General features: G+C 41.6%; 2 long non-coding RNA genes across 2 annotated transcripts in view; both read left to right on the top strand.

Annotated features, from left to right (window-relative positions):
• The window catches only part of LOC138065973 (uncharacterized), a 182,261-nt gene that overhangs the window by 139,613 nt on the left and 28,054 nt on the right, over window positions 1-14,594 (top strand). The gene's annotated exons all lie outside the window — the stretch shown is intronic.
• Window positions 1,003-10,976, top strand: LOC138065974 (uncharacterized). Its single transcript, XR_011139052.1, has 3 exons — window positions 1,003-1,362; window positions 10,204-10,384; window positions 10,572-10,976. It is a non-coding gene; the product is annotated as an uncharacterized lncRNA (long non-coding RNA).

Below are 14,594 nucleotides of genomic sequence, written 5' to 3'. Positions count from 1 at the left end.
CTGTTTTTGAAAATCTTAAGTCTAATCTTTCGCCAGGTCCTGCCTAAATTTAACTCAGTGTATTGTGTGACAATACAATGACTCAGAGGAGTTACTCATGTGCTTAAACCTTTGTGAAGCTGATTTTTTTTCTGGTGCACTTCCAAACTGTTGCCTTAAAACCACTTGTTGTTAATTTTTGCCTGTAACTTTTCTGAGAATATTTTGCTGAAGGAAATTCAAAGAGAAAGCACTGCTAAAGCTCTGTGAAGATGCCCAGCCCTAATACATCATTTCTGAGTACACCTCGATGCCACTTAAATGCTGTAGTTAACTCATAGCTTTAACTGCAAGTTCTTTAATAAATCAGCTCCTTGATTAAGTAACCTTTTCTCACAAAGTCTGGAATGAAGCTTTCAGGTGGGAAAAAAATGTTGTGTTTCTTAAACCTTCTCAATAAGTGTTAGGCAGGACCTGTGAATTTTGCGTATCCTCCAAAAAGGAAAAATAATATGGAGATGGGAATAGAAGTTTTTTCCGAAGTTTTCCCGTATTTTATTTAAACCTTTAGAAATATTAGTGTTGAGTGTGGTGCTCAGTGGTTTTACACTCAGGTTTCAGAGGTGAGCTGCAAGCTCTCTGTCTCATAATCAAGAGAAGTGTTTAATCTTTTGTGTGGATATTTTTATGGATAGGTATTTTCCTAAACAAGCTACGCAGCAAATAAATATGGAGTCTGGTTAAAAATTGCTTTTTCTCTCACTCATATGATATGGCTGATGTTGCAAACTCCCCTGTTCTGCAGACACCCATGGATTCTCAAAGGCAATCAGAATAGAAAATCTGGTTTGTAAAGAAATAAAAAAAGAAGTACACCCATTTTTTTCTGGGCTAGCAAACCTCTAAAGAAACAGGAATTGAGATTTTCTTTTGTGCTACGAGCAAATTTTTTTATTTTAGAGAATTTTATTTTATGGTTTCCCTTTAACTGAGGCGTCCTTAAACACAATCAGGCACCCTGTGTCCAGGATACACCCAGGATGCTAGACCTCCCTCCCTGGAGGGCACCATAGCATCTGAATAGCAGTTGTTTTGACTGGCACGCTGAACTCTCTCTTTGAAAGATCATACGCTGCATCAGCACTTTGACAACAGCTTCCATCAATTTGTTTAGCGATTAGTCTTTCATTTGGACAAAGATAATTTTTTAAACTTAGAGGAGGGCAGTTCCTCTGCATTGTGGACTGCTGCAGAGGATGTGGACCGACACAGAGGAACAATAGCTCTAAGGAGCAGCAGCTGGTGCCCACTGACAAGGGAGCAGGACCGAAAGGCCCAGACACAGCAGAGCTGCGGGGACCGTGCTGAGTGGGGGCCAGTCAGGTAGGCAAACCAGCAGGGAGGGCCTCGGGATCCCTCAGTGGAGATGAGCGGCTGCCTGATCTGAGAGAAAAGGACAATGTGCTGGTAAAAATGCCCAAGTCCTCCTTAGAGCTGCATTTTCACTATTGCAGTTGCATATGGAGGGAAACCACCCTGTTTCCCTCAGGAATCTCATTAATTGGTTTTGTTTAAAAGGAAAAAAAAACTGCTGACAGGGCATTTTTGGCCAGTGTAGACAGCATTTAAATATTCTTTAAATCAGTTTACAGGGTAGCATATACGCTAGGTTCATTACCTTCTGTTTTGTATGCCCAGGGAAGTAGGGAAGGAAAAAACAGCAGAGCAGAACCTACTGATAGAATTTAATCCTTCTCCGATTTACTATCAGCTAGGCTCCTGCTGCTATTTACCCAGCTGAGGAGCATCTTTAAGTGGGTGTCTCCATTTGCATGAATCTCTTCCCATTGTGAATAAGGCAATGACTAGACAATGAAGCTGTTACAGAAGAAAGATGAGCTGGCTGCAGCCAACAAATCTTGCACTCTCCATTTACAGGGCTATAATTATCCAAAGTTTTAAAACACAATGGTATCTGCTGAAAGGGACCATCTGGGTGAGGACCAAGACATCCCAATTAAATGATTGATAAGCAGCTCATGTACTGGAGGAGCACACACCACTCATAGACTGCAATTCTAAAAATGCCACTTGCATTAACTAATGTCTTGAAGGAGTTTGCGTGTAAGGTGCATGGGGTAGGGAGGGAAGTGAAGATCAAGCAAGTGTGTGTGTGTGTGTGTGTGTGTGTGTGTGTGTGTGTGTTTGTGTGTGTGTGTAAAGCAACACAGCAGAAACAAGATCAGCCTCAAGATCATAGTGGAAAGAGCCCTAAGTGCACTAAGGGGCAGCGAAGGGACAGTGCGTGTTTATGCTTTGCAGCCTCCTGTGTGAGGTCAACACTGTGAACTTGTAGGATTTTATAAGGAAATGTTAGCACCAGAGAGGGGAGAAAAAATAAACCTGTGCTTGTGGGAGACCTGGGCTTGCCAGGCAGAAGAGCAGGCTGTTTGTCAGCCTGTAGCAGCAGATCAGCACACAGGTAACTTTGGCAAGGACACTGGGCTTTGGAGAAATCTGCACTGGGTTCCTGAATCTACTGCGAACTTTGTCTTTGGCCTTGCTCAGTGGTGCTCTTTTCCACTTGCAATGATAAGAAGTCTATCTACACTCTTGTCCTAGACTCAGCTGTCTAAATAACTTGTAAGCTCAGATCATCTGTTACAGAGCTCATATACAATGCTGGACACGTTGGGGCCAGCATCTCTTTTGTTGCTTCTTCATGCCACAGTAACAACAAGAATAGATTAGTCCCATAACACCTTCCCAATGTGCATCAACGTTCCTTTGCAGTAACTCAAGCCCTGGGCACGTGTACAGCCAGAAGTCTGACCCAGGGCACCTACTGTAAAACAACGTAATCAGCTGGGGATAATTTGCTTTACAACAGTTTGTCAGTGTTATCACCAATAATCCATGTTAGACCATCCCTAGGTTGTAAAGTCAGATGGGGCTTTGTGTCATAATCTAGGTTGACCATCTATATAGCACTGGCCACAAGACTCACCCTGACTGGTTCTTTTCATTAGCCAAATAGTCCATCTGGGGTTTAAAATATTTTTTAGAAATCTAAGGATATGGAATTTTACCTCTAAAGTTTGAATCTTATTTTTAATTGCATTATGTCAAGACTTTGATTCTGTCACCTTTCAGACTTTGATTCTGTCTATGCCATCTGTTGCCAAATTTCATTTCGCCTATGGACTGTCCTCAACCCCTCCACTTATTTAAATTAAATAGATTGAGCTCCATGAATCTTTTAACTAGATTTGTTTTCTGATGGTGTAGCTGTTTTCTCGGCTTTTCTGTGAAGCAGTCTCAATTTACCAGCACAGTTACCAACATAGAAGTGTTCAGATGGGATGTGGCATTCATTCTTTATCCCTAGGCATGTGACTTTAATTTTGGTCATATTCAGATACACAATGTGGGAGCTTGTGCTGTCGGGGTTTGTCATCTTCATTTGTGCATGACTGTAAATTTTCATGTTATCATCTGCAAGCTTTTCAAGTAAGTTGTGTTGTCTTCCTTTGTTGTCTTGCTTATTTGGCAAATGTAGAATAGGGCAGGGTGTGGATACCAACTGGATCTCTGTTGAGGCAACCCCACTCACTGATGGTTTCCTCATTAATCACCATCCATGAGCCACGGTTATTGTGCATTTCAGCTAAGCCATAATAAGTTTCCATTGTTCTAAATTGCTAAGGAAAATATTGGTTTGGTATTAAGTCTCACAGAAGTTAAAATGTGTTATGTTACACTAATACTATTACTTTTATAAGTCAAAGTTCCAACCTCACCAAAAAAATGCAAGTTTAGTCAGATAAGGTCTCTTCCATAAACTGGATTGGCATTTTTAATTAGCTTCCTGTTAGTCTTTATTAATTGAATCTTGCGTTGGCTTCTGCATTATTTTATCCAGGCTGCCAGGATTATAGTTACCTGGGTCATTTCATCTACTCTTTTTTGGTACTAGCACAGCCTTAGCTTTCTTTCAGTCTGTCTTCCCTCACTGTAACAAAGTTCCTTGAAAATTTGCACTAACATAGTATTTTGCAAATAATTAGTCCAATCCTGTTATTCCTGTCCCACCGCTGGTCACATAAAAAAGTGGACTTCTCTCTGTTGGATCAAGAGAACATCCTTTGCTGTCTAGTTGAGAGCATCTTTTAACAAAGGTGATGAGATCAAATGAGCTTCAAGAAGAAGGTCTATGAGCCTGAACATATCCAGAATCCACATCACTAAAACAACCAGGAAGTAACATCAAGTATTGACTTCTTATTGTCTATGCAGCTTATAGCTGTATAGTGTACATACAGCTCATTAGCACTGCCTGGTACAGCTTTGGCTTGTGCCAGGTTGCTCTCTACAGGACAGTGACCTGAGGTAGTTTGTGGCACCAGCGCTGTCCTCAATATTTGTACAGACATACCCAACAGATAGTCAGGTGAAGCTGTGCCAGGTTTGGTTCTCTCTGCCCCACGTAGTCCTCTAGTGCTATTCTAGAAGGCCTTGCATCTTAAAACTCTGCTCTGATGTGCCTTGATGCACAGTGCATATCCATGCTGTGAAAACATTGCTCTGGAAGGAAGCAACACAGCTCTCGCAGGATTACCGGCACTTTTGAACCAATCCCCCTCCCAAATAATTATGTCCTGGTGTCTGAGGGGCTTCACATGGGGCCTAGAAGATGCTAGGACGCTGCCAGCTTATCATGCAGGTTCCTGACCTGTTTACATTTACTAGTACAGTTGACAGCTACTATAGCTGCAAATGAGGCTTAGGGATGGTGAGTGTCAGATTCTTTGATAACCATATTCTTTGGTCACCATCACTTAGCTGCTTATATGTCAATGTACTGGGCTGCTTTATTATCCTGGGAATGAAGAGAAGCCAAGAGAGCCCTCAGACCATGACTATACAACATGCTGCTTCTGTGGAGCAAGGCCCAATGTCAGTATCAGGTGCTAAAAGATGTTTTTGAATGATAACCAAGCTTAACAGCTTTTTCTGATGCATTGCACTGGCTTACTCTGCAGATGACAAAGATATTAATTAAGTGTTATGAGACCAGTAAAAAAAAAAATCACACCTACTTGCTAAGCCAGGTATAAAAAAAATAATGCAACCTCATCCAGAGCTACAACTTCAATGTCTGGGATTAACTTTAGGAAAAACCCTGACTCGTGACCTTTAAAAATGCTAAGTCCTTGACTTGAGGAAATACGTAGGGTTGTTACAAAGTCTCCCAGGTGCTTTCTCCAATTGCAGTTTTCATTTCTACTGTGCATGGCTTGGGCATCGTGCAAACTGATCTCATTCAGCTATTGGCTATGTTTTTCTGCTGTGTCTGCCAGATGAGATGAGATGGAGATAGGTGCCATTTTAATATATAAGGCAAAGCTCTTCCTGTCCTCCCACCAATCTTTCCTGTCAGCCTCACTGAGCTGGAAAGACATCAAGAATCATGGGTTCTTCTGATGATGGGGTGGGTAGGCGTCACTTTGTACGACCTTCATCTGCATCTTCGAGTCTGTATATCTTCTTGAAGGATATGCTGTAGCCAAATCCAAGTTACTTTGCTCTGTAAGAAGATATTGGATGCTGGTCTGTGGCCTGTGTTACAGGAAGCGAGACTTGATTTTCCTCATCCCTAAAACTTCTGAACCTTTCAGAACAAAGGCAGAAAAGTGACTGCAAAGCCAAGTGAAACGTCAACTACATCTCACTGAAGTATTACCATCTCTGGTTGCTGCTTGCTGTAAAAGAAACTTTGCTGTTTTCTTTGTTCATCACCCAAAGTAGGTTAGTTAATCCAATTTTTTTTGCTGATATGGAGGAAAGAATATTTTTCGGGTTGATCCAATAGTTGGCTCTTTCTCTTTCCAGTGGTGAAAATATTTGAAAACATAGACTTGTCCTTATAGTGAGAGATGGACTTAGATCACAAAGTCTAGGTCTGTCCAAAATATTCCCAAAAATTCAAGGTCCTGGTGATCAATATTAGGAGATGGTTTCCTCCTAGGGAAAACAGCAGTTTAACCTATTCTAAATATGGGTTTCACATAACAGTTAGACATTTGGATCCTTCTCCTAACTCATTAAAGACTCAGTGATTAGAAAAGGGAAAGTATTTATTTGGATGTCAGAGTTCAGGTTAGGCCTCCCACTTTTTTCATCGTAATTCATGTGTTTTCAAAAGATGTGGTATATTTTGTTTTTCACCTCAGCCTTTCTGAAGCATCTTTTAAGGGTTCAGCTGTGAACTTCCTGTTCTTCATGTATTTAAGATAATTGTCAGGCAGTTTTCTTCTCTACGAAATACTTTTCTTTGCAGATATATAGCCTAGCTGGGCTGGTACATGTTACTTCTAGACTATTTTCCCAGACCAGCTTCAGATTCGCTCTTCTCTTCGACAGTCTATGATCACGCCTGTTTTATCTATTCTGATCTATCTAGGCCTTTATGTCACACTCATCCCTGCAGTGTTTGAATGTCCCAACAGCCTTCCTTTGTCGCTTTTCTTGCCCCATGAGTCCCACTCCCTCAGTCAAGAAAAAACTGGGACTGCCATCAGATAAGACCAACAAATCCGGCTTTGCCTGATAATTCCAATGTAATCAGCCTGTCCTGCAGCTTGACAGAGAAAGATATCTTCCAAGCTGGGTCAAGGAAAAAAAGCAGCATGTCTGTGTCCATCTCACCTGGACGCATTCACACAGGGCTCAGCTACCCCTGGTGATGAAGGCGGCAGGCTGTGAGGCCTGTTACGACGGTGTGCTCTCGTGCTCTCCTCTGCACTGTGGCAAATTTGGCATCAGCTGTGAGCTCACCACTGAACCTTGTGAAACTTCACCCAGACAGCAAGGGCTACCTATTGGCCAAGCGTGTGAGCTTGTCTCCCTCTCGTGGTTGGCCGGTCTGGGCTTACTCCAGGGGTTACTTGGTTAGCTCCACTGGTGGGGAGGTGGCCTCCTGCTCCAGTGCTTCAGCTGGGTCTGGGATGGCCTATGTTGGGTGCGAGCAGCTGCTGGTTTTCTTGCTGAACGGCACTCTGTTCAAGGCTTGAGCTCTTGGGGACTTTAGGTGCTTTAATGCATGTAGTTATGAATTCTTACGTGACCAGTCTCAGAAAAAATAAGGCTCCTGGGTGTCTGCCTGGAAACGGTACTAGAAGTGGGCCATCTGTCAAGTAGAGGAGGGGAGATGTGCATCAAAGTTCCCCAGTTGATTTTCTTCTGTTTCCTTCTGCTCCACCCTCCAGCTGTTACATATGTGGCTGGGGAATTGAGACACCCAACAACTCCTACATGAAAAGGGTAATATCTCTACTGGTTAATCTAAAGGTCAGTCACTGTTGTCTAGGGTATACTTTAGACAGCTAAAAACGTTCTGATTTCACTGACTGAAAGCAGTGAGAGACAAACAAACTAGCCAGTGTGTTACAGGGCTGTCAGAGCAGAGTTGTATGATGGGCATAGGGTATCTTGCCGTTTGTCAGCGTATTCAGATCTAATTGTCCGCTAAAAATGTGATTGAAGAAGAAATGCCGGCACAAGATGCTGTAGAAAATCAGCCCTTTTGTTGTTATATTGCCATTACTATTTCAAACAGAGGACCTTCTAACTATGGATTCTCAAGAATAAAAAGTAACAGATGCACATCAGAACAGAAGCATTAATGTTTGGTTTATAGCACAGAAGCATTTTCCTCTGCTGCCAGGTGCCTCTTACGTCTGAGCACTTCTTGCTTTGTTAAATGTATTCTCCTGTAAATACTTTGTTGCTGTTATTACATTTTCTCATGCTGAAAGTCTATCACAAAGACTTTTTTTTGAGGCATTGGCAGATGGCAATTAGCACCCTTCATATTCTTTCCCCATAACTTCAGCAGTTTTTTGCCTGCATCCACTTAACAGCTCCAGGCATGCCAAATCGCACACTTTTGGAGGACTTGTTGCTAGTAGCAGATCTTTAGTTCTAAATGCCTAAGTGGCGTCTGAACTATATTTGGAGCAAGTACACGCCTGCCTATTCATGATCTTTTGTGTGTAGCCTGGACAGCTTGGTGCCAGCGCGCAGCATAATCAGCTTCTCTTTAGCATCGAAATTCCGCAGCTCTTCAGAGAGGAAGGCGGGGGGAAAGGGTAGTGGGCAAAGAAATAAGGATAGTAATTAAATATGACTTAGGAAAAAAACCCTGAATAGCAAATTAGCCATGCTGCTTTACTAATGTTGTTGCTCTCTTTATAAAGTCATAGCCATGCAATTATTGCACACTCGCAACTCCCATAGACTTCCTAGAAAGTTGCACTGTACTGAGCTGGGATGTGAGCATTGAGATATTGTTCTCCTTTTTCTGGACTAGTAAGAAAAGTACTGACTACAGTTCCTGCTTAAGAGAATTTCCATTAACTTAAAGAGGCAGAGGCCTCTGAAAAAATTCTAGGTAGTTATCCCACATCCCAGTGCTGGAAAGACTTCTGGAGTAACAGGACCAAACTTACAGCAGCTGTAAGATGATATTGGGGTTCTTGGAGATGAGTTATACCACGAAAAGGCTGATCCATTACACTTATTTTTATCTGAACCTGTTGGTCCACTGAAAATGTAGGTAAAGCCTGAAGAGCTGGGTCTTTAATGATCACCTAGAAAAACAAAATTCAGCTTAATTTGGCTTTGGCAGTCTCTACCTTGTAAAAATGTTCAGAAGTTATGGATTCTAAGCATCTGCTTTTTCTAAATTAATTTTGTACGTACCTAGTTCTGAAGCATTAGAGGAAGATAAGTTTCTGGTGAGACACAGACAAATTCAATTGATTTGGCTATGCAGTAGTAAATAAAAAGGTGGTCAAACTCACCTGCCCACTCACTTACACAAAAAATGGGTAAATTTGGGTTTATGATTGACTATACTACTGACATTTGTCTAACCTGTAAGAACGTCTTCATTAAATTTCTACCTCAGCCCCACATAAGCCTTTCTAAAATATTCCATTTGCTGTTGCAATGAAAACGAACAGTGACCTTGCTCTGGTTTGTCACTCTAAAATTTTGCAGCTAGCCTCATTTAAATGAGAACTTGAACTTACTCAACTGTTCAAAGCAGATAGATAGAAAAAGGGGAGAAGAACCTGCTTAAATTGCATACTGAGCTTCAAAGCTTGGGCCTGGCTTATGAAAGCAAACTAATGAAACTGATTAAAATGTATACACAACTCCTAGTAAATCGCACGAGTAAAGACAAGACTATAACATGGTGGGGGCCATGCACGATGCAGGAGGACTGTTGCACTTCTTGTAAATGTATTTGCAGTTGATTTGCTTCGAGAACCAACATGGATGATTCTTTTCCTATGTGCTATTGGTTGTTCCCAGAGCAAATGGAGATGCTTTTTGCATCCTATTATTCTTATTGTTTTACTAAAACGGCTCCATACTTTCACTGTTTTAGTGTTAACACTGCTGCTAGAGATGCAAACTGCAGCTGACCTCTTCCTGCACAGTGAATTGTACACACTAACCATATGCCAGGAATATAAGGCATTATCGTTTCGCTGTCAGACAGCAGAAGCTGTTAATTCCTCTGAACAGATGTGTGGGGTTTTCCAGCAGAAGCGGGGGTAGGAGAACAATCTGAGTTTGCACTATGTGCTAGAACCATCTTGCCATTTATCCAATAGTTGTCACATTTGCTTCATTGCAAATTGAAGCTCTGGGGATTAAACAGAGAGGTGTTTCTCAAGGAGGATTTCTGTCTAGACCTCATGGTTAACTGTCTCTTTGGGACACGTCCAACGTCCTAAGGAAGGAGGTCACTTTCTTGAGTGCAAATGGAATAAGGGTCTAACATCTGCTGGCCACGTGCCATTTCCCTTCTGTCCTGTTTTGCCTGAGAGGAGTTCAATTTCTGTCTTCTCTGAGTTCCTCCAATAATATAATCTTGTTTGGAAGAGATAAGTATAACCATTTCACTATTGAAATTGACTGTGTACGATTTTTTTTTTTTTTGTCCAAGAGCCAGAAAATTGGACATGATTTCTGCAATGTGCTTTGGGAATGGCAGGTTATTGATTAATCCTCTGTCACACAGGTCATTTTTGAAAACAAGACAGGTCTATAACTCTTTTCTTGACTGACATTTCTGAACTAAATAAATGAGTTTTATTTGTGTTTTTGGGATGAACTGTTAAGTAAAAAATGTTCTGGTTTTTTCACCAGGCAAAGAACTAGAAACCCACAGCTGTTAGAACAGCAATCAAAGTGTTTTTGTTCAAGAGATGTGTGGCCCAAGCTAAAGACGTGAATTTGGAGCTTCAAAATTTTAAAGTTTATGGCTCAGTCCTATCAAGCATAATCAAGAATAAATGATAAAGTCCTCACACTGATCTGAGCACAGAAGGTATTCTTAGCACTGTATGAAACTATCCATCTGACGCTATCCAGCAGGGTGGTACAACGTACAACGCCAGCAATGGCTGGCATAAATAACCGAGACCACTTCTTGGCTTCCCTGATGGGCTTGTGTGTCAGTCAAGGAGCGCAACATCCATGTATGCTTTACATGTTTATGTTTTTCTTTTTCCTAGAAATTGTAAGTGGTGGAGCTGGGAGCTATACTGCACAGATACCTGAACAAGATCTAAATATTCAGAGCTGATTTTGTAAATATACCCATGACACTGCGTTGTCTCATCTTGACTTTTGCCTTGTCAGCAAACGTATTGACTGTTGTTCTGCAGCAAATAATGTTGCAGCTGTAGTAAAGCTCAAAGCTACACTTTACAGAAGTAGGTGGTTTTAATTTAAAACAAGCTAATTTTACTTGCTCACAGTATCATACTCATATATTCACAAGCTTTTTGCACTATAAGGAGCTTTCAGCAATTAGAAACTTTTGTCTCTTCATCCTTTCCCACCTCTGTGAGTCATTAGGATTTACTTGCTGTTCTTCATCTCCATATCCATAAAGCTCCAGCCCTATTCTTCATCTTCCATCATCATCTCTTAATTGCTGTCTCTTGTTTTAGGCTGTCCATTGTTTTCCCAGCCCTTGTCTCCTGAGAAGCTGCATGAGGATGTGCTGTGATCATGATGACCTGCAGATCTAGGTGCCAGCAAAACCTTCTGTCGTTCCTTCTGGTGCTTTCCCACCCCGCCGTTTCCAATCATTCTCCACAGGCCAACAATAACACTTCTATTGCAATTCCATGCCAGTTTGAGTTTGATTTTTCTGCTTCAACTAAAAATAAGCCCATAATTTTCCTTTTATGAAATAATGATGAGTTGCTCAACTGTTTCTAGCATTTTCCTTGCACTAAGCTAATAACATAAACTTCTAAATTAATTATATGTCCTTGTCCTGATAAAACCAATCATAAAGGGTCACTACTTCTTCCCAGAAATAGTGTTAGCTTTCATCCATCTGCAACCTGGCAGGAAGTCTTTTGAATCAAACCAAATTTGGAGATCCAGATCTGAGGACCTCTTGTCTGAATGGACATTTGTCATCCAGAATAATAATACTCCTTGACATCTTTGATAGTTGGTCAATAACTAAGCAATAACTGAACTAGTGAAGTTGAAAATTCAGAGCTTCAGGAGTGCACTTTTTATGCCCTGCTCATCCCTAGGGCTAACAAATGCAAAATGAACACCCTTAGATAAAGCTGAGCTCAGAAGGGGAGTTCTCCCATGTCTGAAATCAAATGTAAGCAAAATGTTCCCTGTGCCTACTCAGCTGAGGTGGCACCGAATACCCATCTGGAAGGAGCTGAGCAAACAAAAGACCAGCTGCGTCATCTGCCTCGAGCTGGGTTATATGTAGGGCTTTTTGGAGCAGGAGGAGGGGAAGTTCATCCATTATTAAAACACAGATAATAGAAACTTTATGCCCCACTGATCTTGCATTAGACAACATGAACTGAAAGATGAGGTCTCTGCTAATTCAGTGCCTGGTACTCCTGAGACCAGCTCCCATGTGAGAGGGAAACAGACAACACTTGTCTGTCTAACTCTGCCTGGGGTTGATCCTAACCACCTGAGAGGTCACTGCTCCCTCTGCAGCACTGACCTCCCATGACAGCTTCACTTCACTGGAAAAATAAAGCTGTCAGTAAGAAGACGACGAGTATCTACATGAGCAAAGCTGCAGCTACAGAAAGCAAAACCGGGCATAATGAAACGATCTCTACCCTGGCAGGATCTAATGCGTAATCCAAAACACCTCTCTGACTTTGTTCTTCTGCAGTCATTCTCCTATTAGCAGCAGTATCCTTAAAAAAAAAAAAAAGAGTATCCCTTCAGGTGAGCTTCTTCATGCAGGGGAGAGCTGCAAAAAGGCTGAGGTGTTAGTATTTCTTCCTTGAGAAAGGCACAGCATGCCATGGGCTATTCTTGATAGATAGGAGCAAGTCTGCAGCTAAGGGCTTCCCTTCTGAGGGCTAACCAAAAAACCCCATAGTTAGCCTCTCTCTCTGGTCCCTCCATAACTTCACACAGTATCAACCTTTCTCCTATTAAAGCACAGGCTTCAAGAAACTCTAACCTGTGTATAACTACAAACAAGCAAAGGAAAGGAAGTAACATCTGATAGGGCCAGAAATCTATATCTGATATAAATATTTAATGTAAGAAAATCTGCTAATGCCCCCTGCCCTCCAAACAGTGTTTAATCTCAATAGGTCATAAAATTTCTCAAGCCAAACGATGTGGCTGTCTGGGGCATTTTTTAATTGTAGAGTGTTTGGGATTGAGTGTTTTTTTTTTTCTTTAACATTTTATGCAATGAAAGACCAGCATGTTTCCTCCAACTGAACCATTCCATTCCATCCAATGCACTGCTACATTTGTTTCGGTATTATGTGATTTTGGCTGAGGTTCCAAACCGCTGGCAATATAAGTCCTTAGCAGCTGACTCTTTATGGTAGTTCTGGATACCAAAAGCTTAAATAATGAAGTCCGTATTTTTTCTTCAGTAGGAAAAATAGAACCATCTGAGTGGTATTTAAAATAAAAATAGATTGAGAACTTCATCTACTGCAAAATTTGAAATGTGTTTCACTTATTTTGAATATTTTCAGATAGGCTGTTTTCAATTATTCAAGAAAATATGAGCCTGATGTTCACATTGAAATATTTTTCACATATTTTTAGTTTCAACATTTTACTGAGGGCAGTAATAAGGCAATTCGAAGAAAGAAACTCCTCGTTTTTATTTCTTATTCGGAGCGTATTCTAAGTGGCACAAGTCAAGCTTTGAGAGGGCTCTTACTGAAGTGTGGCAATCAGCGACATTAATTGTAGCCAATGTGTATGCCATTAGAAGCAATTCCTGTCTGAAGCACTTCAGAACTTAGGTACAGATATCTCCCATGTGAGTAGGTATAGAAAGCCTCCCTTGTTATCTCAGAGCAATGCAAAATCGACTCCCAGTACCCCCAAATGCTTACTTTTCCTTCTCGGAGAAGTGTAAAGCCAGAGTGCGGGCATCCGGGGGTCTATCTTCTCTTTCAGGGGAAATAGAAATAAACCCTATTGGCCTGGTGGGTGCTTCCTCCCCCTCTTTTAATTTCTTGCTAGAGTTCTGAGGAATACAGTGTTTTGAATAATTGGCCTATTTTTAAGCTTCCTTCCTCCCCCCTAAAAAGTGGCTTATTCTCATGCACAGTGACTGCATGACTCTTATTCTCTTCCAGAACAGATTCCTAGGTACTTCTCACAACCCTAGCTTATCTGAACCTCTCCCATTTATGCACTAAATGGTGTAGCGAACAGCCGTGATGTGCTTTCCCCAATGGGAGGGCTACATAGGTAAAGGTGGGGTTTGCTTTTGGGGTAGAAAGAAAAGGAAACTGAGATGGTTTTATTCTTATGTCTTTTCTTCCTTTTATTAATGCCTATTTGTTATGAGTCAGTTTTGAAAAGGCAAAGAACTGGAAAGGGATGACTCTAATGCTGATCCTTAGTCCCTGTTAAAGTTTATCCCCTAGTACTAGATGGTGTCCCTAAAATGTCTATCTATCTCCTGCGTAGAGCAACTTTCTCCAGGAGGTAAATAGGGGAACACTGAGAGCTGGAGTTATCTATTTCCTTCACTTTGCCCCTGGCAGATTACACTCTTACACTGGGCTGGAGACCTGAAAAGGATCTCAGATTTGGTTAGATAATTTATGGAAAGTGACTGTGCAGGCTGGTCGGCAGCTTTATTTGCTCCCACTGGCCACTGTGGGTAAGAAAACATAATATGACACTCTGCACAAGCTGTGATTTCCAACAGGGCAATAGATTTGTGATCAGTTGCATTGCATTGCTGTAGTTAAGCGGCAAAGATGTGTTACTTGTTCTACTTGCAGATGCTGCTTGAAGACAATTGAGTCAACGTAGAATCCAGAAGGCTCCTAAAATACCAAGGCACTCAGCCAGCCATGCAATTACAGCAACAACCAAAGGGGAGTTCAATGCTACTGCAAATGCTTTTGCATGCTCTCCCCTGGCTTCATATGAGGGAGCACCTCCACCCTGATGATGACGATAGTCAGCGAACAAACGGAGGAACCAGCCCAGCCACAGGCACCCAGCAGGGTGGAAGCTTACTATGGCCTTATACTTTC

This window comes from Struthio camelus, chromosome 2 (assembly GCF_040807025.1).
Source record: "Struthio camelus isolate bStrCam1 chromosome 2, bStrCam1.hap1, whole genome shotgun sequence".
Lineage (NCBI taxonomy): Eukaryota > Metazoa > Chordata > Aves > Struthioniformes > Struthionidae > Struthio > Struthio camelus.
The sequence above is the reverse complement of the archived record's forward strand: the minus strand, read 5'-3'. Positions and strand labels throughout refer to the sequence as shown.